We start from the raw sequence: 25557 nt of genomic DNA on the forward strand, positions 1-25557 counted from the left end.
AAACTTATTGAAAGGTTGATTACTGATTTGAAGATTGCGTGTTGTGGGTTTTCAAGGGAATTTATAGACAGTTTTTACAAGAAATCCTCCGAGAAGCTCTGCGGCTGCTTATCCAATGGCGCAAAAGTTAAAAGATAAGTGTCACAAGTAAAAATACTACCGCAATCGGCTCAAACTTATAAAGTAGCGTGCATCGAGGGCCTGCAACGTCCAAAGCTAAGAATGTTCGAACGCAGAAATCTGGTCTCTCATCTGTCCTGAGCACAATGCCTGAGCTTGCTCTTGGTCGTGAAGGTGTATTTTATATTGCGTGGAACGCTCATGTCATGACTTTATGAGATGAGGAAGGAATAATAAATTATTTCTTTAATAACTTGCCTCAGGCTGTGCCACATTAACTCAGTGTTCTTTTGAACGCTTCACTCAATAAAAGCCCCTTACACTGAGAAACTCACTAAACCTTTGCAATTGCAAACCTATTTATCTCTTAAGCCCATGCTGGAAATTGCATGAAAATATATCAGCCAATCATCCATCTCAGAATCTTCAACGAAAAAAAAAGTTTTTCAATCTCTCAAGACTTTTACTCATACATTGTCGACACTACAGTTTATGTCTGTAACTATAGTTGATGTCAGTAACGAGTATGCTTCCAAACTTGACAAGAAATCAAAAATAAAAATGCGTCGGCCGGGAATCGAACCCGGGTCAACTGCTTGGAAGGCAGCTATGCTTACCACTATACCACCGACGCACACAGTGCCGTGCCCTTCCGGGCGCCTGTTGGCGGATCCGAAGGTAGCTGTGCAGTGAGAAGTAGGCCAGTGGCCCCGCGGGTGGGAACAGGCTCTGCCAGTTGTCCAGTCCTCGTACGCTTTGGGCGGAACTTGAGCCAGCCGACAGAGTGTCTAAGCGCAGTAAATTTGAAGCGACATGAGCTTAACATCGACGACGCACTGGATGAGAGCGTGTTCCTAGGTGTTCCCATTAGTTTTCTTCAGACGTTGCCCAACAGATAAGTATGCTTTGTGAAATAAGTGTTATGCTCCATGGGTTTAAGTTTGCTCGTCCATGTGCCGTGCCGACAAACGTAACCGAGCGATAAAAGTTTCACGGTGTGCATTGGCCCAAAGCCCAAGACAAGATGCAGTAGAACTGCAAGAGGATCATTGCATTATGGTGACAATGGTTTTAGCTTTTAAAGAAAAGTCTTTATATTACACAAAATTTAACAAGCGCTAACAATGGCATAAGTTATGGAACGCCGGTGTCGAAACACATTACGGGAGATGCTGCGTATGAGCAAACTGTAATAAAGTAGGATTGCCAGTTGTGCTCAAGCTATTCTGGGGGCGGCATGTAATTTTCAGGAAAACGAAATACGGAACTTTTCTTTCAATACGGTTCTCAGCCGAAGGGACTCTTCGTATAGAAAACGAGCGGCTAAAATGAGTTGCACTACTGGAATGTAGTGGTTCCTCCCGGTGGACATAGTGCCGTAAGAGAACGTGTGTTCGTAGCACTACTAGCAGAGGTATCAGAACAGGTTAACTTCCATTACAGAACGAAAATGCCTAATATCTTTTCCCTTCTGCGACATTTGAAGAGCGTAATAAAAGGATTAAGAGGAAAAATTCTTCAACAAAACAAAATGCGTCGTTCTCACTCGCAACTGATTGCTGATCCTCTTTTTTTAGTGTTTTTTTAGTGTTTACAGTTCCAGTGTTAAGCTCATTGTGCCTATGTTTTCATCATGAGTGCATTTACAGAAAACCATTTGTAAGCCCCTCCTTCGGGTCTTTAAGGATGAAATAAATGAAATGAATGTCATTGTTATTAGCCTTTAAAAATTCTCTCTGAGTTTCGAGGGGTCACCGATTTGATTTTCGCCTACTGCGTGGCCAGGAAGCTATATTCAGGTACGACTAAATAACACAGAGGTAAATACGGCTCCAATGATACCCTTCAGAGATCCAGCATTCGTCGTTATGTAGCAGTTAAACCCCTTTCACAAAGAAAGTTTGCAGTCATCTGGAATTTCATGCTGTGGAAGTTACAATACATCATGCGAACCGGTAACCGCCGTTCTCTTAACGGCCTAGTTTTACCGGAATTCGCCACCGCGTTTATAAGTTTTTTAATGTAGCCTATCTGGCAGTAATCTGTACCAGGAGATATTGCTTCTTTTTGGAGTTGAATGAGAATGAATATGATTTCTGCTTCGACAGTGAATGTAATTATTGAGCGTATTGATATCCGAGTGCGAATAATTTCCCGTCACGGGTTGCCGTACGTTAGCGTGAAGACGGAAACTAACTTACTGCATTTAAATCTGTAATAAAAAATGTTTTCAGTAGGTAACTGGGTTGATGAAAGACACAAAGGTAAGTGGTGGAATATTGTAGCACCGATAATAAGTGCATGGCGTTGAACGCATAGGAGTACCCAGCTACGGCACGTTTCTAAGCCTATATCACAGCTGTTCCCCTGTTACCTTTTATTATATATCTTCAAAGGTACTGGCAGTTTTCAGTGGAATCAGGATGACAAAATGCACAAAGCCGAACAGGGAGAGTTTAACTTAGCTTGTTAGGGGAATCCACAGGTACAAAGGCACAAAGAGTCACACGGTTGCCTTTCGCAGGCTGGAATTCACATTTTAAAGGGTAAGCCCATGTCGAGCACAGCTGGGATGCCGCCACGACGGGCGTGATCAGGTGCTTGCTGTTATAAAATGCACATATATCATGATCCAAGGAAGGCGCAGCTAAATGCGTTCCGCTATACAAAAAGTACCGTATTGCTCTTCGTGCACGCAACAGGTAAATCAGAACGCCAAAATTATTATATGCGCAGATGATACCAGCATATTTTTTTTCTGGTAATAACGCCAATAAACTTATCACTGATTGCAATAATACCATATTCAAACTGCAGCAATTGCCTTATCCAATTACATGAAGATTAACGAAGATAAAACAAAAGCAGTTGTCTTCCGGCCGAAAAATAAACCTGTTCCTCCTCATGCCGGTATTGTTTTAAACTCTTATCCTGTTGACATTGTTGACAAGTTTAAATGTCTAGGCGTTATATTCACTTCCAATCTGTCCTGGGAATCACATGTGAATTTTGCATTAGCCAAACTTGCTTTTATAACCATTGTATTCGGTCGTCTCCGATACATGCTTTCTACTAAAACAAAAATATTGGTCTATAATTCTCTTTTCTATCCACACGTCAACTATTGCCAACTTGTCTGGGGCACAACTACTTTCTCTAATACGCAAAAAAATATTCCATATGCAAAAACGGTATCTACGCCACGTGTACAATGCTGGTTATAATGCAACCACTGCAGAATTCTTTCACAGGGCACATGTTATTACAGCTCACAAGCTATACCGCTACCATTTGAGTGCTAGGTATAAATTTGAAGTGACAAAAAATATTCATAGCCTCGATGCCTTGGCACATTTAGAAAGAATTGAGAAATGTTATAATACTAGACGTGGAGAAAACTGGAAGGTTGCTGTACCACGCTTGAATTTTGGTAAGGAGAGTTTCTATTTTTCTCTGCCATCTCTTTTAAACTATTATCAGTCACTGAATTTTGATTTATTTAGTTGTTCCACTGTTACTCTTAGAGGCTTGTTTGCTCATTGACTAACGTGATTTCATCTATTCTGGTGTTTGGTTTATGTAGCTCAGGACTTCTTCTTTTCTTCTTCATTTATCGAATGTCTTGATATGCTTATAGCTTGTTCATTCTTTTGTGTTGACGGTGTTTGATTGATCTGGCTCAAGACTTTTTCTTTTATTTTGCTTTGATTAAGTGTATTGATTTGTTTATCGCTTGTTTATGCTCTGGTGCTGCCTAGACGCTGCCTTATATATGGGTCTGCGGACTCGTTAAGCTGACAAGTGGCAGCTTTTTTTCCGTAGCTCCTCCATCTGTAGCACCTGATGGAAAATAAAGATTTGATTTGATTGATTTGAAATGGCCACGGGGAAGATTTATGTAATATAATAACTAGTGGCTCCGGTATTTAGGAGTTTAACCGGAAATGTTTGCACGTTGCGCTACCGAAGGAAAGCTGTTGCAGTGGTTTTCTTTGAAATAATAATAAACCGCGAAAATAGGCACGATAACAAGGTGTTAAAACACCTATCCCTGCTCACGAAGGCCTCTAGAGCTAGCCGTAAAGATTTCTTCTGGCAGTTTGTTGAAAGTAGCCGGACTATACCAATAGTGCTTAAGGACAGCTGTATCAATGAATTAGGATTTGAAGTTTGGGAACCCTATTTCACGGAATATAGTCCCAGCTGACAAAATGGGTGTGTTATAACCAACGTTTTTAAGAATACTCTCTAAAATGCTGTCGATCCGGCATATCCAACAATCCGAGCAAAAGCCAAAGATGGTAATAATGTATCCTAACACACTGTACGCCAAAGCATGTACAATTATTTTTTATACAGATAAAGGCACAAAACTTTGATATTTAACAACAACCATGCCACTGACCTCAGCTTAGAACAAACATTAGATAAATGGTGATGGCAGGTTAAGCTACTGTCGAAAGACACTCCTAGCTACTTAACACATTCCACATATTCAATAAATGAAGATTTACAAGAAACACAGTTTGAAATATGTAAGAAAATAGGAATGCTAATAACCGTTGTCTTTAGTGGAGAATGGAAACAGACGAGCTGTGTTTTTTTGGGCGTTGACAGCAATTTCATTGTCAGAAAACCAGCGCATTGCATTGTAAATGTCATTTTGCAACAAACCAGAGGCCATTTTGTAGGATATCTGCTTTGCCAGTAACGCTGTGTCATATGCATATTAGAACACTAAACATTTGAATATAGCCAAAGGAAAGTCAGTCACAAAAATATTAAACAACAATGGAGATAAAATTGACCCCTGAGGTACACGTGCATTCAGAGGCAATTTGCAACTGAAAACGCCCTTATCACCGGCAGTGACTACTTGATAACGATTGCTGAGGTAGTCTTCGAGAATGTGGTAAAAAGGAAAGGCCCCAATGCAATCCTGGCAAATACAGTTTGTTTAACAAGATTTGATAGTTTAGGGAGTCAAATTTTCGCTACATCTAAAAAGAGAGCAAATGGGAAAAGATTTTTATCAAACGCTGAAAACAGTTTACCGAAACTTCCTCAAGAAGGGCAACAGTACCGCGCCCAGAGACAACGCCAAACTGGCAATTATTCAGTACAGAAAATTTTTTTAGGAAAGAAGACATATAGTGCAAAAAAGAAAGTTTTCCGATACCTGGGCAATTAAAGGTAAAACAGAAATTGGCCGCTATTTTTCAATCTTATCTCTATGTCCTGACTTGTGTAAAAGTAAAACAACTGCAGTTTTCAGGCGTTCGGGAATTTCGTTGTCCTCCAAAATACCATTCTGTATGCAAGGAAGAATATCTGCCAGAAGATTAAAATTTCTGCGGAGAATGTGTAATGGTATCCCATCATATCTAGTAGGCTTGTTAGGGCGGAAATTGAGAGAGAGAGAGAGAGGAACTTTATTGAGGTCTCTTAAGAGATTGGCGGTTCGGTCTTCGTTTTCATCGCTGTCGCCGCTTGACCTCTTTCAGCAAGGCTGGGCTCCTATTCCAGGGCTCCACTGAGCCTAGCTGCTTCGCTTGCGAGCTGCACTAGTGCCCCTTGGGCAGTGAGCTCGCAGCTGGTGAGCCGGCTCTCCCATTGCTCCGCACTCGAGGTTGAAATTGAAGAGAATCCCTTCCAGATCACATCTCAAGATCCTAGGAAGAAACGCTGACGCAGGTATGGACTGCAATAACGAACTAGAGCTAGTAGTTGGAGATGCCGCAATTTGCGACCCGTTTACAAAGTGTCTGTTGAAAGCATCAGCTACAGCTGGTGGAGGCTGACGAAAAGAATCGAAAATAGAACATTTATTAGAATTCATACCTCTGAGATAATTTACCAAAGACCAAGTTTTGCTCACATTATTTGACGATTGCTGGAATTTATAAACGAAATTTCGGCGCTTGGTGCCGCGCAAATTGGCGACAACCCTGTTTCTTGCTGACGTATTCTAAACGCAAAGCTAGGTTTTTTGGGCTTCTTTTGCACCGTTTCCACAAACTATCTCTATACGAAATTCCATTAAGAATGTCCGGCCTCGTCCAGCAATGACCCTTTCTGACTGTTCTAGTTACCAACCGAGTGCATTGTAATTCAGTTTTTCAGCTGCATACAAAACTTTTCATAGACTGTGCCCTGTTACGTCTCGCCTACGACGCGCGGTATAGCCGGCGCGGATGCAACGGATGCCGCGGCTTCGTTCATCGCTGCCGCAACGCCTCCCGCCAAGCGCGTCCAGGCAGGTTTCAGTGCCACGTGTCGTCGTGCGTGCGTGTGTGTGTGTGTGCATGTTTTGCCCACGCTTGTCAAAGCGCGGCAGCCGGGGAGAGGAGCTCCCCAACTGGGAGGCGAGGAGGTCTGACCGGCGCCGGCCTGGCGGACGCGCCCGTCACGTCTGGACATGTTCAAGCGTCGCCGTATCGGACGCCTCTTCCCAAGCCGTTCCTTCTTGCCCTCGACTCCGAGGGTATAAAAGACAGCTGCGCCGGACGCCAAGAGGAGACTTCGATTTCTTCCTTCGAGTAACGTGGTCGCCCTGACCGGCTGCTCTTTTGCGATGCCAGAATAAACAAGTTGTTCTGTTGCCAGTCGACTCATCCTTTGCCGGGACCTTCGGATGTTTCCAGCTTTGCCCCAGGCCGCCAGGCCAACGCTACCCTTGGGGCTTGCAACCCAAGTGCAACAACTGGTTGCCAGCGGTGAGATCCCGACAACGGAGGCCAGCAGCGAAGATATGCGGTCAACTGTGTGCTGAGCAGCTCAACGACCATCCGGGAGCAGTGCAACGAGCCCTGTGTGATGACTGGTTGCCTGCAGCGGAACGACTGCGCTGAATTCTTGGCTGCGAGGTTTGGTGAGTGCGGGATTTTCTTCTGAGTTTTGCCAGGCTTTTGTTAGTGTCAGAAACAGAGCTGGTAATTGTGTTGTCGTTGCTGCCGGGTTAGTTTGCGGCAAGACAATAGTAGGCAGTAGAGAAAGCAGCATTCGGAGCAGCCATGGATTTGAAGTCGTTGCGCAAACCGAAATTGCTGGAGCTTGCAAGAGAGTTGGGTCTAGATGTCTCAGACAAACTCAGAAAACCAGAACTGCTAAGGGCTATTCTTGAGTTGGAGGCTGAGGATGACGAGCTGTCGGAATGCCTTGAGACCATTGAGGAGAGGGAGCAAAAAGAGGAGCGCGAACGTAAAGAGCAGAAAGACGAGCGCGAACGTAAAGAGCAAAAAGAGAAAGAAGAGCGCGCTTTGGAAATGAAGCGTCTCGAGGTAGAGATGGAACGCGCTCGTAATGGAAGTCAGGCACACGGTGCAGGAGAACGGGTATCGTTCAAAATGACTGACCTGATGCGGCCGTTTAAGCTTGGAGAGGACATTGGTTTGTTCCTGGTTAACTTTGAGCGAACGTGCGAGAAGCAGGGGTTCTCTCGGGAAACGTGGCCACAGCGCTTGCTCACTTTGTTACCCGCCGAGGCGGCCGACGTAGTCGCTCGCTTGAAGAGAGAGGAGGCAGAGGATTTCGACCAAGTGAAATCAAGTCTGCTAAAAAAGTACAGGCTGTCAGCGGAGGCGTTCCGTCGGAAGTTTCGGGAAAATGAAAAAGGCAGAAGCGAGTCATATACAGAGTTTGCCTACAGGCTTATGTCAAACATGCAGGAGTGGCTCAAAGAAGAGAAAGCGTTTGGTGACCACGAGAAAATTCTGCAGTGTTTCGGGCTGGAACAGTTTTATAGTCGGTTACCTGAGAACGTGCGGTACTGGGTCTTGGATAGGCCGGACGTTAGTACAGTGGCTAAAGCCGCCGAGCTAGCCGAGGAGTTTGTGACGCGTCGGGCTCGCGGAGCTAAGGACGGTCAAAAGGGTGAATTTGGCTCCAAGTCTGAGAGGCCGAAGTTCACACCCATGAGAGCAAGGGGGGACACGCGTAGTGCGGATGCGAGTGAAAGCAGTCCGACCGAACGTAAGGAGACGGCGGCAGCCGAAGCCGAACGCAGAAAGCGGTTCGAGGCGAGGCAAGCGCGCGTGTGTTATACGTGCCAGAAGCCGGGTCACTTTTCGGCGCAGTGTCCAGAAACAAAAACAAAAGTCGTGTTTTTGTCATTATGCAGCACTGACGAGAACATGAAGCTTCTCGAGCCTTACATGCGAGACTTCCTCGTGAACGGGAAAGAGTGCCGAGTGCTTCGTGATTCCGCAGCTACAATGGATGTAGTTCACCCCTCTTACGTAGAACCCGATATGTTCACGGGCGAGTGCGCATGGATCAAGCAAGCCGTGGAAGCTCACAGCGTGTGTCTGCCCGTAGCAAAAGTGGTTATTGAAGGACCTTTCGGAGCAATTGAGACGGAGGCCGCAGTGTCATCTATGCTGCCCCCCCAGTACCCGTACCTATTTTCGAACCGGTCCGATCACCTCCTGCGCGAGAAGGGTCTTTTGTTTGGTGAGGCTAGCGTTCAGGCCTTAACCAGATCGAGAGTTCGGGAGCTCGCTGCAAAGGCGGTAGTTGCGGGGCCGACGTTGTCGAACAATGAGAAAGGGTCGGAGGCGCAGCAAGCTGATATTCATAGCACGTCCGAACTGAATAAAATTGAGCCTGTAGCGCTTAAGGCACCAGGTACTGGAGAGGAAACGCCCGACACGGGAAAGTTAGAAGAGCTATCTGCAGATTTGCTCATCGCACCTACGTCCGATGGACTTAATAGGTTGCTAAAAGTCAGCCGGTCGGCTTTGATAGCCGAGCAAAAAAAGGATGGCAGCCTAGAAAACATGCGCTGCAATGTCAAGGAAGGTATCGCCAAGAAAAATGTTCGTTTTGTGGAAAGAGGTGGGGTCTTGTACCGGAAGTATCTAGACCGCAAAGGAGTCGAGTTCGATCAGCTGATCGTGCCTCAGTGCTACCGTCAGGATCTGTTGCGCTTGTCGCATGGCGGTTCGTGGTCCGGACACCTAGGAGTTAAGAAGACTAAGGACCGTCTCTTGCAAGAGTACTATTGGCCAGGGTGTTTTCGTGACGTAGAAACCTTTGTGAGGACATGTGACACCTGTCAGCGGGTTGGCAAACCAGGGGACAAATCGAGGGCGCCGTTGAAGTTGGTGCCTATCATTACGGAGCCTTTTAGACGGCTCGTTATTGATACAGTGGGACCTCTGCCGGTAACAGCCACGGGGTACAGACACATTTTGACTGTGATCTGCCCAGCGACAAAGTTCCCTGAAGCAGTGCCGCTTAAAGAACTCAGCTCAGTTGAGATAGTCAATGCACTACTGTCCATATTTGCGCGAGTTGGTTTTCCTGCGGAAATCCAGTCAGATCAGGGCACAGTGTTTACCAGCGCTTTGACGACAGCCTTTCTCGAAAGGTGTGGGGTAAAGCTGTTACACAGCTCAGTGTACCACCCACAGTCGAATTCCGTTGAGAAGCTCCACTCCGTCATGAAGCGCGTGTTGAGAGCATTGTGTTTTGAGCAACAAAGTGATTGGGAGCTGTGTCTGCCTGGGGTGATGTTTGCATTAAGGACCGCGCCGCATGCGGCTACGGGGTTTTCGCCAGCTGAGCTGGTGTACGGTCGCTCGCTGCGGTCTCCGCTTCGCATGCTTCGAGACTCGTTGGAAGGCAGGGGCGACGACCCAGTCGTGGTCGAGTACGTGCTTAGTCTCCTCGAACGCTTAAGAAGGGCACAGGAGTTGTCAGGTGAAGCAATGGCAAAGGCCCAGCAGAGGGCAAAGGTTTATTATGATCGGACAGCCAGGGCCCGTCGTTTTGAGGTGGGCGATGAGGTAATGGTATTGCGCACATCGCTAAAAAACAAACTCGACGTGCAGTGGGAGGGCCCAGCACGGATTGTTCAAAAACTGTCGGATGTTAACTACGTGGTGAGTCTGCCAGGAAAGCGGAAAGCACAGCAAGTTTACCACTGTAATCTGCTCAAACCCTATAGACAACGGGAAGCAGTGGTGTGTATGATGGTAAACGTTCCCGAAGAGCTTCCGGTCGAGATTCCGGGACTAGGCTCAGTGACGAACAGGGAAGACACTGATCAGGTCATTAGTGACTTAATCATTAAAGCACCGCTGTCTCCTGAGCAGAAAACCGAACTACACCAACTCTTACAAGAGTTTCAAGGTCAGTTCTCTGAGAGGCCTGGTAGGACTTCTGTCCTTACTCATGATATAGAACTTACCTCCCCAGAGCCAGTACGATCCAAGGCGTACCGGGTGTCACCCCGCCAGCGCTATATTATGGAGGCTGAGGTAAAGAAAATGCTACAGCTCGGTGTTATTGAGGCGGGTGAGAGTGATTATACCTCCCCTTTGATTTTAGTTGAGGTACCGGGCAAGGAACCTCGTCCTTGCGTCGACTACCGCAGGCTTAATTCCATCACTAAGGATCAAATTTATCCGATCTCTAACATCGAGGAGCGCCTTGAGAAAGTTAGTAGCGCTCAGTTTATTTCCACCCTAGATCTTGTCAGGGGTTATTGGCAGGTTCCACTTACAGAAGAGGCTAGTAGGTATGCGGCGTTCATTTCACCAATGGGAACATTCCGTCCTAAAGTTTTGAGTTTTGGTTTGAAGAACGCGCCATACTGCTTTTCAAGCCTCATGGACAAAGTGTTGCGGGGACAGGAAGAATTCGCTTTACCGTATTTAGACGACGTAGCGATATTCTCCGCATCCTGGTCTGAGCATATGGCACACTTGCGGGCAGTGCTAACCCGCCTGCGCGAAGCGGGCTTGACAATCAAGGCTCCCAAGTGCCAATTAGCACAGGCCGAGGTTGCCTACCTCGGTCACGTGATTGGACAGGGTCGTCGCCGGCCCTCTGAAATAAAGGTGGCCGCTGTGCGAGACTTCCCGCAACCGCGTACGAAGACCGATATTCGGTCGTTCTTAGGTGTCGCCGGCTACTATCAGAGGTACATCCCCAGGTACTCCGATATCGCGGCTCCCCTGACGGATGCTCTAAGAAAAACAGAGCCCCAAACAGTCGTCTGGAGCGAGACCAAGGAAAGAGCTTTCAGCGCCCTAAAGAGCGCCCTAACAAGCCAGCCTGTGCTACGATCGCCAGACTACACAAAAGGGTTCGTTGTTCAGTGCGATGCTAGTGAGCGAGGCATGGGCGTTGTACTGTGCCAAAGGGACAATGGAGAAGTGGAACACCCCGTCCTGTATGCTAGTCGTAAGCTGACCTGTCGTGAGCAGGCATACAGCGCCACCGAGAAAGAGTGTGCGTGTCTCGTGTGGGCCGTTCAGAAATTGTCATGCTACCTAGCCGGCTCGAGGTTTATCATTGAGACGGATCACTGCCCTCTCCAATGGCTGCAGACCATATCTCCCAAAAATGGCCGCCTCCTGCGCTGGAGCCTCGCTTTGCAACAATATTCCTTTGAGGTGCGTTACAAAAAGGGGAGTCTCAACGGTAACGCCGATGGCTTAAGTCGAAGCCCCTAACGTAGGAATCCGCCTCAAAGTTGTTGGTTACTGATGTTTTCTTCCTGAGGCAGGATTTTTAACATATTGCTTTTGTTTAGTGTTTCAAAGTGATTATGTGCTTTCTAGTGCAATTTTCCAATTTGTGGACGCGTTCTGAGTGCTGCTTGACTACTGTAAGGAACTAGGCAGTAGTATAAAAGGGGAAAGAGCCTGGCAGAGCTTAGTGAGGGTTGTCTCGTGCTTGCTGACTGAGCGGTTGCGTTTCGGCGTAGTTCTAACGCTTGCTGGGAACGAGCACAAAAATGGCAACTCTCCTGAAGTGACTTTGCAGTGCCCTGTGTGATCCTGAACCTGAGAACGAGGCCTTCTCTGTGCGCTGCGCTCAAGCAACGTCGAGGGACGACCGGTTTCGTTTACGAGCATCATCGAGCGACATCCCTCTGGACAGCGGATGCAGTCCCCTGACCATCGGGATCTCCTTCTCCCGGCGGGGCGGTCTGTTACGTCTCGCCTACGACGCGCGGTATAGCCGGCGCGGATGCAACGGATGCCGCGGCTTCGTTCATCGCTGCCGCAACGCCTCCCGCCAAGCGCGTCCAGGCAGGTTTCAGTGCCACGTGTCGTCGTGCGTGCGTGTGTGTGTGTGTGCATGTTTTGCCCACGCTTGTCAAAGCGCGGCAGCCGGGGAGAGGAGCTCCCCAACTGGGAGGCGAGGAGGTCTGACCGGCGCCGGCCTGGCGGACGCGCCCGTCACGTCTGGACATGTTCAAGCGTCGCCGTATCGGACGCCTCTTCCCAAGCCGTTCCTTCTTGCCCTCGACTCCGAGGGTATAAAAGACAGCTGCGCCGGACGCCAAGAGGAGACTTCGATTTCTTCCTTCGAGTAACGTGGTCGCCCTGACCGGCTGCTCTTTTGCGATGCCAGAATAAACAAGTTGTTCTGTTGCCAGTCGACTCATCCTTTGCCGGGACCTTCGGATGTTTCCAGCTTTGCCCCAGGCCGCCAGGCCAACGCTACCCTTGGGGCTTGCAACCCATTTGCAACAGCCCGCTGAAATTTCTTTAGTTAGCAATGCCCAATCGCAAAAAGCGATAAGGTTATCAAGCTTGGACTGATTGACAATGGGGATAAGGGAAGGGACTTGCGATGAACAGAAGCAGTTACCGTATTAGAGGTTCCAGACACGTTCAGTAATAAAGCAAGACGACTTGCTACGAAATAGTGGTCGGCCAAACTTTGTAAAATAGTACACGACCGAAATGAGTAATCAGGAGCTCTCACTGCTATGTGATCTAGGCATGATTGCACTGGATAATTATTAACTAATTCCACACTACTAAGAGCTTCAATTGTGTAGTTTAGACAATAAGTAGAAAACTTCGATAGGTAATCTTAAACAGACACTTTCGTAGGGCATAAAATGTTAATATTAAGGTCACCAGTCAGACTTGATCCGCGGCACTCCAACGCTGCAAGGTTTCTTTAAGCTGAATAAAAAATCGTGAAAGTCTGGAGGAGGGCGGTCGATAAAGAGATAAGAGATGCACAGAAAATGACTCTTTACAGATTTTGGGCATTAGGGACTCAGCATGCTCAAAAGATTCATCTACATGAGAAACAGCACAGTTGTCATTCACAAAAGCAGCAATACCACCGCCACGACGCCCGTTTCATCTAATAGAATGGGCAAAAGAACCCTGCAAAGTAAATGTATCAATGCAGGCCTGAGAAACATTGATTTTAGTTACTACAAACACGTCAACACAGCCAGCTGCAGATTCCGCTATAAATTTAAACTCTTCCCTATATTTAAGCTTGCAACCATGAAACAGTGAATCAAGTTGTATCCAAATTCAGTTTAAATGAAGTAAAATCGGGTAGTTCGTACAACGAAAGCGGCATAGTGATTTAACAATTTTTTCCAGGTCTGCTTGTTTACCGTTCCGAAAAAGAGACTCTGTTCCGTTCTCTTTTACGAAGATTTTCCCTTCCTTCACCCAACAAAACTAATAACCCTCCACCTTTGCCTTGGATCTTGTTTTCCAAACGATGTCACGGTTAGCTTTAGACAAGGTATCATTGAAAACATTTTTTGAAAAGGATTCACCTTCACGCAGCTGCCTCAGCTTACAACGAGCGCCAAACCATTTTTGCTTCCAAGCTGCTGAAGTGAAGCGCACAAGGACCACTGGTGTACCGTCATTTTTAGCTTTCAAGCGATGGGTAGCCGCAATGTCATCAAATGATAACCCAGCCAGTCCCAGTTTGGACGCCATTTGCATGAGTGCTTCTGCAAAGTTTTCACTGTAGTTCTCAGGCAAACCATGAATCTTAAGATTCATTCTTCTGCAGTATTGTTCAATTCCATTTTGATTTTCATCTAGTTTTTGTATCACAGCTGTCAGAGTCAGCAGAGTTTCTTGCACAGCTTCCAGTTCAGCACCTCGAGACAGTTGAAGTAATTCACCATCTTGCTGCTGTTTCAAAATGGAGTGGTACTTCTCTGCTAGAAAAGATACACATCCTGCGAGCTCCCGAACGGATTTAGAGACCGCCGTGCATTCTTCCTGCATCAGTAGGAGAGAATCAACTTTCTTATGAAGAACCGGCAAAGATTTCAGACTTTTCCTGATTTCTCGAAGCTCCTCGCACAAAGAGGACTCCGACAGAAAGCTTTGATCAATAGACTCAGAACGGCTATTGAGTCTCCTTGTTAGTTCGGCAAGTTTTGCAATTCCGAACTTCTCTTTGGTTTGACCCTTGGTAGTAAACGTATTAGCGGCTACATCAGCGGACGACATAATAATAATAATAATAATAATAATAATAATAATAATAATAATAATAATAATAATAATAATAATAATAATAATAATAATAATAATAATAATAATAATAATAATAATATTAATAATAATAATCAATCTTTATTTTTCGGTGCCCAGGAACAACCCAAAGGTCTTGGTGCTGGTACACCATTCACACGCACAAAATGTAAATTTATTTCACCCCAAAGAAAGACACTCAGGGGAGGTAATGCAGCAGTCAAGGCGATAGAAAAAAAAGACATATAAACTAGGCGTGACAGCAAGCATGAAGCAAATAAGCGAAAACAAGAAAACAGCGAGAGCAGCGGTAAATGAAAACAGCTAGAACAGGCAACAGACATATAAATAACTAATGGAACAATAAACAAAGAGAATAAACACAAGAACGACCGATAACAGCACGTACAGCATATAGCAAAATACAAACAAGAATAAACCCAATACTAATATGAACGAATAAGAAACCTCTGAAATACAAGCTAGAAATACAATCATACACAACAAGAAATGTAATTAGTGAACGCGTTACAGACAATCAGGCGTGAGTACATAGTATTTAAGAAATAATAAATATGAAAACAAGTAGATGTGATGGACAATTAAGGAGAAAAAAACAATATAATACCGGTGCAAATGCACAAGTGCAGTAAAGACAAAATGCATGAAAGGGGAAGTTATGCATGATAAAAAGAGTGCTCAAAGTGGAACGTCACGGACATCCAATATAAAGGAAGGGAGAGAATTTTCGAATATATCAAGGTGAGGACACAGAGAATTAAACAACTTTTGCATTCTGTCCAGAGGGGAGAGGGAGTGCAGGAGCGCAGAAACTTGGAATGGTCTGAATTCCCTTATGCTCTTTCGCGGTACACGCAAAAGGATACGCGCTAGGAGCTGAGGGCATAGAATATGACCATGAAGAAGTTTGTACAAGAAAATTATATCTGCCCTCACGCGACGGCAGCTAAGAGAAGGAAGCTGCAGCGAGTTACTCCGTCTGGGACGAGAGCTGGAAGTTTTGCAAGAAAACGGATGTTGAAATATGCGTAAAAACTTTAGCTGAACTCTGTCGATTTTTTCACAGTTCGACTGGCAAGTGCCGTTGCAAACAACAGACGCATATTCCAAAAGCGGCAAGCATACGGAGAGGTGGAGCTTTAAGAAAGGAAGTGGGGATCGAAACTCTCTCGAAAGCCTGCAGATGAAGCCGAGTGTACGCATAGCCCGTAGAGCAATGCGTTTTGTATGAGAGAAGAAGCTGAGGCTACGGTCGAAAAGTACGCCGAGGTCATTAATTTCATCAACCCTTGGCAGCGGCCTACCATTCACAGAATAAGAGTAGAGAAGACTGTGCGTTTTACGCGTAAATGAGACAACCTTAGCTTTAGATGAATTGAGAGTGAGCCCATTCATCAAGCACCAATCAGAGAAGGCGGATATGTCCGATTGCAATGACAAGCAATCATGAAGAGTATGTATTGCCTTGAACATTTTTATATCGTCCGCATAAAGGAGAAACGAGGAGTTTTTGACCACGGAGGAAACGACATTGATAAAAACAGAGAACAGAAGCGGGCCTAATACCGAGCCCTGAGGAACTCCGCTGGTTGGAGTGTAAACAAATGAGGTCTGTCCATTTACACTGACAAAGCAGGACCAATCAAGAAGATAGTTGCGTAAGAGGGCTACAATTGAAACGTCGATCTCAAACAGCAGAAGCTTTTGAAGAAGTAATGAGTAAGTAACAACGTCGAAAGCTTTGCTCAAATCACAGTACACAGCGTCTACCTGACTCCTCTGAAGGACTTCAGCTGATGTATACGTCATAAAAGTCACAAGGTTAGTTGTAGTAGAACGACCTTTTATGAAACCTTGCTGATTATGTATGATTACATGTTTGAGGTGGAAGGAAAGTACTTTGTGCAAAGCTAATTCAAAAAGCTTAGAGGTTGCACAAAGAAGAGAAATGGGGCGGTAGCTCGAAACATCAGATTTGTTTCATGATTTGAAGACAGGGAAAACACGCGCCGTTTTCCACACGCGGGGAAAGGCAGAATTTTTCAAACAGTTATTAAATATCGTGGTTAAAACAGGAACGAAGGTACTATTGAAGGCTTTTATTATGGCGGCTGGAATGCCATCAGGTCCAGGGGACAAAGATGGTTTCAAACACTTAAGACTCTCACTTACTAACTTCTCGTCAAGAAGAACGGAATTAGGTGCGCCAGCTGGAAGGCATACGGAATCGCAACGTGGAGATCTGTACACGGAGGAAAAGTGTTGAGCAAAGCCGTCAGCGACATTCCGAATTTCATTCCCATGAGAGTCAACTAAGTGAATATGACTATCAGATTTATTCGAACGTTTGCGAACGTATCTCCAGAATTCAGTAGGACGATTAGAGGCACTATTCTCTAAATATTCGAGATAGGACTCATGATCCCGCTTGTACAGGCGTTTGCAAAGGGAACGCAAGCGGTGAAATTCATCTGCCCATGTATCCAGCCCAGGGCGTTTCGCTTTATGGTGGGCCCGCTCCTTAAGTTTCAGCGCTGTTCTAAGTTCCTTGGAAAACCAGAACGGAAACTTGCTGCGAGTAGGAGTGTGTAGAGGTATGTGCTGGCGCATACCGTTGAGGACTATATCAGTGAAGCGGCTGACTTGTTCGTCAACATCGCTGATTTCGTTTAAAACGGAGCAGTCGGCAGAAGAGAAAAAACCGAAGAGACCAACATAGTCGCCAAGTGCATAAGCGAAACGGGGGGAATTCCCCGCACGATTTGAATTAGCAGAAGGTGGGATAGAAACCGAAGCCGTTATTAGAATTGGAGGATAAATTTGTCACAGAGAGTAAGTGAGATGTCAGATGTCGAGACTCGAACATTTTCAAAATTAGATAAACAAATGTCAAGAACATTACCACAACAGTTTTCAATTAAATTGTGTTGCTGCAAGGTGTTAAAAGCTGTGAAATCTAAAAGCCGGTTGCACTTACTAACTACATAATGATTGTTGTGAGAACATGTAAAAGTATTCCAGTTAATACCTGGAGTATTAAAATCCCCTAAAATGAGTAGTTTGTGCTTGCTATGAGAAGTGATAACATATTCGAAAGAATATAGTACATCATCGTAGGCAGAAGGTGGCAGTTTAAGGGAAAGGTAGAAAGCTGCCAATAAAAGTTTTAGATGTCGAGTTAAAGTGAGCTCTAACCAGACAGATTCTTCGATGGTTTCCAGGTCGGAACGCCGAACGTACTGCACGGAACACTGTCAATAGCAATGAGCACTCCGCCTCAATAATAATAATAATAATAATAATAATAATAATAATAATAATAATAATAATAATAATAATAATAATAATAATAATAATAATAATAATAATAATAATAATAATAATAATAATAATAATAATAATAATAATAATAATAATAATAATAATAATAATAATAATAATAATAATAATATTAATATTAATAATCAATCAATCTTTATTTTTTCGGTGCCCAGGAACAACCCAAAGGTCTTGGTGCTGGTACACCATTCACACGCACAAAATCTACATTTATTTCACTACAAAGGAAGACACTCAGGGGAGGTAATGCAGCAGTCAAGGCGATAGAAAAAAAAGACACATAAACTAGGCGCGACAGCAAGCATGAAAAAAAAAGCGAGAACAAGGAAACAGCGAGAACAGCGGTAAATGAAAACAGCTAGAACAGGCAACAGACATATAAATAACTAATAAAACAATAAACAAAGAGAATGAACACAAGAACGACCGATAACAGCCAAGTACAGCAAATATCAAAATACAAACAAGAATAAAGCCAATACTAATATGAACGAATAAGAGATCTCTGAAATACAAGCTAGAAATACAATCATACACAATAAGAAATGTAATTAGTGAACGCGTTACAGACAATCAGGCGTGAGTACACAGTATTAAAGAAATAATATTAATGAAAACAAGTACACGTGATGTACAATTAAGGAGAGAAAAAAACAATATAATACCGGTGCAAACGCACAAGTGTAGTAAAGACAAAATGCATGAAAGGGGAAGTTATGTATGAGAAAAAGAGTGCTCAAAGTGGAACGTCACGGACATTCAATATAAAGGAAGGGAGAGAATTTTCGAATATATCAAGGTGAGGACAAAGAGAATTAAACAACTTTTGCATTCTGTCCAGAGGGGAGAGGGAGTGCAGGAGCGCAGTAACTTGGAATGGTCTGAATTCCCTTATGCTCTTTCGCGGTACACGCAAAAGGATACGCGATGGAGCTGAGGGCATAGAATGTGACCATGAAGAAGTTTATACAAGAAAATTATATCTGCCCACACGCGACGGCATCTAAGAGAAGGAAGCTGCAGTGAGTTACTCCGTCTGGGATGAGAGCTAGAAGTTTTGCAAGAAAACCGATGTTGAAATATGCGTAAAAACTTTATCTGAACTCTGTCGATTTTTTCACAGTTCGACTGGCAAGTGCCGCTCCAAACAACAGACGCATATTCCAAAAGCGGCAAGCATATGGAGAGGTAGAGCTTTAAGAAAGGGAGTTGGGATCGAAACTCTCTCGAAAGCCTGCAGATGAAGCCGAGTGTACGCATAGCCCGTAGAGCAATGCGTTTTGTATGAGAGGAGAAGCTGAGGCTACGGTCGAAAAGTACGCCGAGGTCATTAATTTCATCAACCCTGGGCAGCGGCCTACCATTCACAGAATAATAGTAGAGAAGACTGTGCGTTTTACGCGTAAATGAGACAACCTTGGTTTTAGATGAATTGAGAGTGAGCCCATTCTTCAAGCACCAATCAGAGAAGGCGGATATGTCCGATTGCAATGACAAGCAATCATGAAGAGTATGTATTGCCTTGAACATTTTTATATCGTCCGCATAAAGGAGAAACGAGGAGTTTTTGACCACGGAGGAAACGTCATTGATAAAAACAGAGAACAGAAGCGGGCCTAATACCGAGCCCTGAGGAACTCCGCTGGTTGGAGTGTAAACAAATGAGGTCTGTCCATTTACACTGACAAAGCAGGACCGATCAAGAAGATAGTTGCGTAAGAGGGCTACAATTGAAACGTCGATCTCAAGCAGCAGCAGAAGCTTTTGAAGAAGTAATGAGTGAGTAACAACGTCGAAAGCTTTGCTCAAATCACAGTACACAGCGTCTACCTGACTCCTCTGAAGGACTTCAGCTGATGTATACGTCATAAAAGTCACAAGGTTAGTTGTAGTAGAACGACCTTTTATGAAACCATGCTGATTATGTATGATTACATGTTTGAGGTGGAAGGAAAGTACTTTGTGCAAAGCTAATTCAAAAAGCTTAGAGGTTGCACAAAGAAGAGAAATGGGGCGGTAGTTCGAAACATCAGATTTGTTTCCTGATTTGAAGACAGGGAAAACACGCACCGTTTTCCACACGCGGGGAAAGGCAGAATTTTTCAGTTATTAAATATCGTGGTTAAAACATGGACGAAGGTACTATTGAAGGCTTTTATTATGGCGGCTGGAATGCCATCAGGTCCAGGGGACAAAGATGGTTTCAAACACTTAAGACTCTCACTAACTTCTCGTCAAGAAGAACGGTATTAGGTGCGCCAGCTGGAAGGCATACGGAATCGCAACGTGGAGATTTGTACACGGAGGAAAAGTGTTGAGCAAAGCCGTCAGCGACGTTCCGAATTTCATTCCCATGGGAGTCAACTAAGTGAATATGACTATCAGATTTATTCGAGCGTTTGCGAACGTATCTCCAGAATTCAGTAGGACGATTAGAGGCACTATTCTCTAAATATTCAAGATAGGACTCATGATCACGCTTGTACGGGCGTTTGCAAAGGGAACGCAAGCGGCGAAATTCATCTGCCCATGTATCCAGCCCAGGGCGTTTCGCTTTATGGTGGGCCCGCTCCTTAAGTTTCAGCGCTGTTCTAAGTTCCTTGGAAAACCAGAACGGAAACTTGCTACGAGTAGGAGTGCGCACAGGTATGTACTGGCGCATACCATTGAGAACTATTTCAGTGAAACGACTGACTTGTTCGTCAACATCGCTGATTTCGTTTAAGACGGACCAGTCGACAGAAGAGAAAAAACCGAAGAGACCAACATAGTCGCCAAGTGCATAAGCGAAACGGGGGGAATTCCCCTCACGATTTGAATTAGCAGAAGGTGGGACAGAAACCGAAGCCGTTATTAGAATTGGAGGATGAAATTTGTCACAGCGAGTAAGTGAGATGTCAGATGTCGAGACACGAACGTTTTCAAAATTAGATAAACAAATGTCAAGAACATTACCACAACAGTTTTCAATTAAATTGTGTTGCTGCAAGGTGTTAAAAGCTATGAAATCTAAAAGCCGGTTGCACTTACTAACTACATAATGATTGTTGCGTGAATATGTTAAGGTATTCCAGTTAATACCTGGAGTATTAAAATCCCCTAAAATGAGCAGTTTTTGCTTGCTATGAGAAGTGATAACATATTCAATAGAATGTAGTACATCATCGTTGGCAGGAGGAGGCAGATTAGGGAAAATATAGAAAGCTGCTAATAAGAGTTTTTGATGTCGAGTTAAAGTTAGCTCTAACCAGACAGATTCTTCGATGGTTTCCAGGTCGGAACGCCGAACGCACTGCACGGAACTGTCAATAGCAATGAGCACTCCTCCTCCCTTTTGTTTAGAAGCTGATTCAGGGCGGTCACTTCGAAAAACAGAATAGTTATTAGGAAAGAAGTCACCTGAGTTAACTTCGCTAGACAGCCAGGTCTCAGTAATTACAACAGCCGAATAACAAGAGGCTAAAACATTGGAAAAAAATACAGGTCCCTTAGTCCGAAGACCCCGGGCATTTTGGTAATATATATCCAAGTTAGGGTTGACTGCAATCAACCGTCAGCTCGGAAGGATGTAACATACCATCCAGGAGTTTTCCACGCAAAGCCTTGAAGATAATAATAATAATAATAATAATAATAATAATAATAATAATAATAATAATAATAATAATAATAATAATAATAATAATAATAATAATAATAACAATAATAATAATAACAATAATAATAATAATAATAATAATAATAATAATAATAATAATATTAATAATAATCAATCTTTATTTTTTCGGTGCCCAGGAACAACCCAAAGTTCTTGGTGCTGGTACACCATTCACACGCACAAAATGTACATTTATTTCACTACAAAGGAAGACACTCAGGGGAGGTAATGCAGCAGTCAAGGCGATAGAAAAAAAAGACAAACTAGGCGCGACAGCAAGCATGAAACAAAAAGGCGAGAACAAGGAAACAGCGCGAACAGCGGTAAATGAAAACAGCTAGAACAGGCAACAGACATATAAATAACTAATAAAACAATAAACAAAGAGAATGAACACAAGAACGACCGATAACAGCTAAGTACAGCATATATCAAAATACCAACAAGAATAAAGCCAATGCTAATATGAACGAATAAGAGATCTCTGAAATACAAGCTAGAAATACAATCATACACAATAAGAAATGTAATTAGTGAACGCGTTACAGACAATCAGGCGTGAGTACACAGTATTAAAGAAATAATATTAATGAAAACAAGTACACGTGATGTACAATTAAGGAGAGAAAAAAACAATATAATACCGGTGCAAACGCACAAGTGTAGTAAAGACAAAATGCATGAAAGGGGAAGTTATGTATGAGAAAAAGAGTGCTCAAAGTGGAACGTCACGGACATTCAATATAAAGGAAGGGAGAGAATTTTCGAATATATCAAGGTGAGGACAAAGAGAATTAAACAACTTTTGCATTCTGTCCAGAGGGGAGAGGGAGTGCAGGAGCGCAGAAACTTGAAATGGTCTGAATTCTCTTATGCTCTTTCGCGGTACACGCAAAAGGATACGCGCTAGGAGCTGAGGGCATAGAATGTGACCATGAAGAAGTTTATACAAGAAAATTATATCTGCCCTCACGCGACGGCAGCTAAGAGAAGGAAGCTGCAGTGAGTTACTCCGTCTGGGACGAGAGCTAGAAGTTTTGCATGAAAACCGATGTTGAAATATGCGTAAAAACTTTAGCTGAACTCTGTCGATTTTTTCACAGTTCGACTGGCAAGTGCCGCTCCAAACAACAGACGCATATTCCAAAAGCGGCAAGCATGTGGAGAGGTAGAGCTTTAAGAAAGGGAGTTGGGATCGAAACTCTCTCGAAAGCCTGCAGATGAAGCCGAGTGTACGCATAGCCCGTAGAGCAATGCGTTTTGTATGAGAGGAGAAGCTGAGGCTACGGTCGAAAAGTACGCCGAGGTCATTAATTTCATCAACCCTGGGCAGCGGCCTACCATTCACAGAATAAGAGTAGAGAAGACTGTGCGTTTTACGCGTAAATGAGACAACCTTGGTTTTAGATGAATTGAGAGTGAGCCCATTCTTCAAGCACCAATCAGAGAAGGCGGATATGTCCGATTGCAATGACAAGCAATCATGAAGAGTATGTATTGCCTTGAACGTTTTTATATCGTCCGCATAAAGGAGAAACGAGGAGTTTTTGACCACGGAGGAAACGTCATTGATAAAAACAGAGAACAGAAGCGGGCCTAATACCGAGCCCTGAGGAACTCCGCTGGTTGGAGTGTAAACAAATGAGGTCTGTCCATTTACACTGACAAAGCAGGACCGATCAAGAAGATAGTTGCGTAAGAGGGCTACAATTGAAACGTCGATCTCAAGCAGCAGAAGCTTTTGAAGAAGTAATGAGTGAGTAACAACGTCGAAAGCTTTGCTCAAATCACAGTACACAGCGTCTACCTGACTCCTCTGAAGGACTTCAGCTGATGTATACGTCATAAAAGTCACAAGGTTAGTTGTAGTAGAACGACCTTTTATGAAACCATGCTGATTATGTATGATTACATGTTTGAGGTGGAAGGAAAGTACTTTGTGCAAAGCTAATTCAAAAAGCTTAGAGGTTGCACAAAGAAGAGAAATGGGGCGGTAGTTCGAAACATCAGATTTGTTTCCTGATTTGAAGACAGGGAAAACACGCGCCGTTTTCCACACGCGGGGAAAGGCAGAATTTTTCAAAGAGTTATTAAATATCGTGGTTAAAACAGGGACGAAGGTAATATTGAAGGCTTTTATTATGGCGGCTGGAATGCCATCAGGTCCAGGGGACAAAGATGGTTTCAAACACTTAAGACTCTCACTTACTAACTTCTCGTCAAGAAGAACGGAATTAGGTGCGCCAGCTGGAAGGCATACGGAATCGCAACGTGGAGATTTGTACACGGAGGAAAAGTGTTGAGCAAAGCCGTCAGCGACGTTCCGAATTTCATTCCCATGAGAGTCAACTAAGTGAATGTGACTATAAGATTTATTCGAGCGTTTGCGAACGTATCTCCAGAATTCAGTAGGACGATTAGAGGCACTATTCTCTAAATATTCAAGATAGGACTCATGATCACGCTTGTACAGGCGTTTGCAAAGGGAACGCAAGCGGCGAAATTCATCTGCCCATGTATCCAGCCCAGGGCGTTTCGCTTTATGGTGGGCCCGCTCCTTAAGTTTCAGCGCTGTTCTAAGTTCCTTGGAAAACCAGAACGGAAACTTGCTACGAGTAGGAGTGCGCACAGGTATGTACTGGCGCATACCATTGAGAACTATTTCAGTGAAGCGACTGACTTGTTCGTCACCATCGCTGATTTCGTTTAAGACGGACCAGTCGACAGAAGAGAAAAAACCGAAGAGACCAACATAGTCGCCAAGTGCATAAGCGAAACGGGGGGAATTCCCCGCACGATTTGAATTAGCAGAAGGTGGGACAGAAACCGAAGCCGTTATTAGAATTGGAGGATGAAATTTGTCACAGCGAGTAAGTGAGATGTCAGATGTCGAGACACGAACATTTTCAAAATTAGATAAACAAATGTCAAGAACATTACCACAACAGTTTTCAATTAAATTGTGTTGCTGCAAGGTGTTAAAAGCTATGAAATCTAAAAGCCGGTTGCACTTACTAACTACATAATGATTGTTGTGTGAATATGTAAAGGTATTCCAATTAATACCTGGAGTATTAAAATCCCCTAAAATGAGCAGTTTGTGCTTGCTATGAGAAGTGATAACATATTCAATAGAATGTAGTACATCATCGTAGGCAGAAGGAGGCAGATTAGGGGAAATATAGAAAGCTGCCAATAAGAGTTTTTGATGTCGAGTTAAAGTTAGCTCTAACCAGACAGATTCTTCGATGGTTTCCAGGTCGGAACGCCGAACGCACTGCACGGAACTGTCAATAGCAATGAGCACTCCTCCTCCCTTTTGTTTAGAAGCTGATTCAGGTCGGTCACTTCGAAAAACAGAATAGTTATTAGGAAAGAAGTCACCTGAGTTAACTTCGCTAGACAGCCAGGTCTCAGTAATTACAACAGCCGAATAACAAGAGGCTAAAACATTGGAAAAAAATACAGGTCCCTTAGTCCGGAGACCTCGGACATTTTGGTAATATATATCCAAGTTATGGTTGACTGCGATCAACCGTCAGCTCGGAAGGATGCAACATACCGTCCAGGAGCTTTCCACGAAAAGCCTTGAAGATGCAGCCCGTAGGCCACATCGAAGGGTCAACAAGTTGATTGTAGAATTCCGCGCTGACTGAGAGGTGGAAGGACGAGTAGGAGTCATATTTCGTTTTCAACCGCCGGCAGGAAAGGGGGGTGACGTTCACGGACATCAGATGGTTCGTTAAATCAGCCGACGTTGTCTCGGGGCACAGCTTGGAGACGAAAATAGCCTTCGGGCGCTCCTGAGGTCTGGCGACGTTCAGACTGGATGAGCTCGACGAGCCAGTGATGGCTGGGCTACGGTGCTTCTTCTGCGCCTCAGGCGAATTAACTATAAGTGGGGGAACAGATACAGATGTCGGGAAGGTGGCCAAATCAACGGGTGCCATCCCACTGTGAACGGCAGCAGAGTAGCTCTTGGATGGCTGGAGCATACGGGAAGGACTGCTCGCGAACAGGGGCTCGACGAAAGGCGGATCACGCTGCGATGAAGCAGGGCGCCTCGCAAGCTCCTCGCGTAGGCTGCGAACATCAGCCCGCAGAGAGGCAACGACCTCGGCCTGGAGAGCGAGCGCCCGCGAGTTGTCA

General features: G+C 44.4%; 1 non-coding gene across 1 annotated transcript; it reads right to left on the minus strand.

The window, feature by feature from the left end:
* Positions 1-682: 682 nt before the first annotated feature.
* TRNAG-UCC (transfer RNA glycine (anticodon UCC)) lies at positions 683-754 on the minus strand. The gene has a single exon. It is a non-coding gene; the product is annotated as a tRNA-Gly (tRNA).
* Positions 755-25557: the final 24803 nt, after the last annotated feature.

The sequence above is a fragment of the Amblyomma americanum genome, chromosome 9 (genome assembly GCF_052857255.1).
Source record: "Amblyomma americanum isolate KBUSLIRL-KWMA chromosome 9, ASM5285725v1, whole genome shotgun sequence".
Taxonomy (NCBI): domain Eukaryota; kingdom Metazoa; phylum Arthropoda; class Arachnida; order Ixodida; family Ixodidae; genus Amblyomma; species Amblyomma americanum.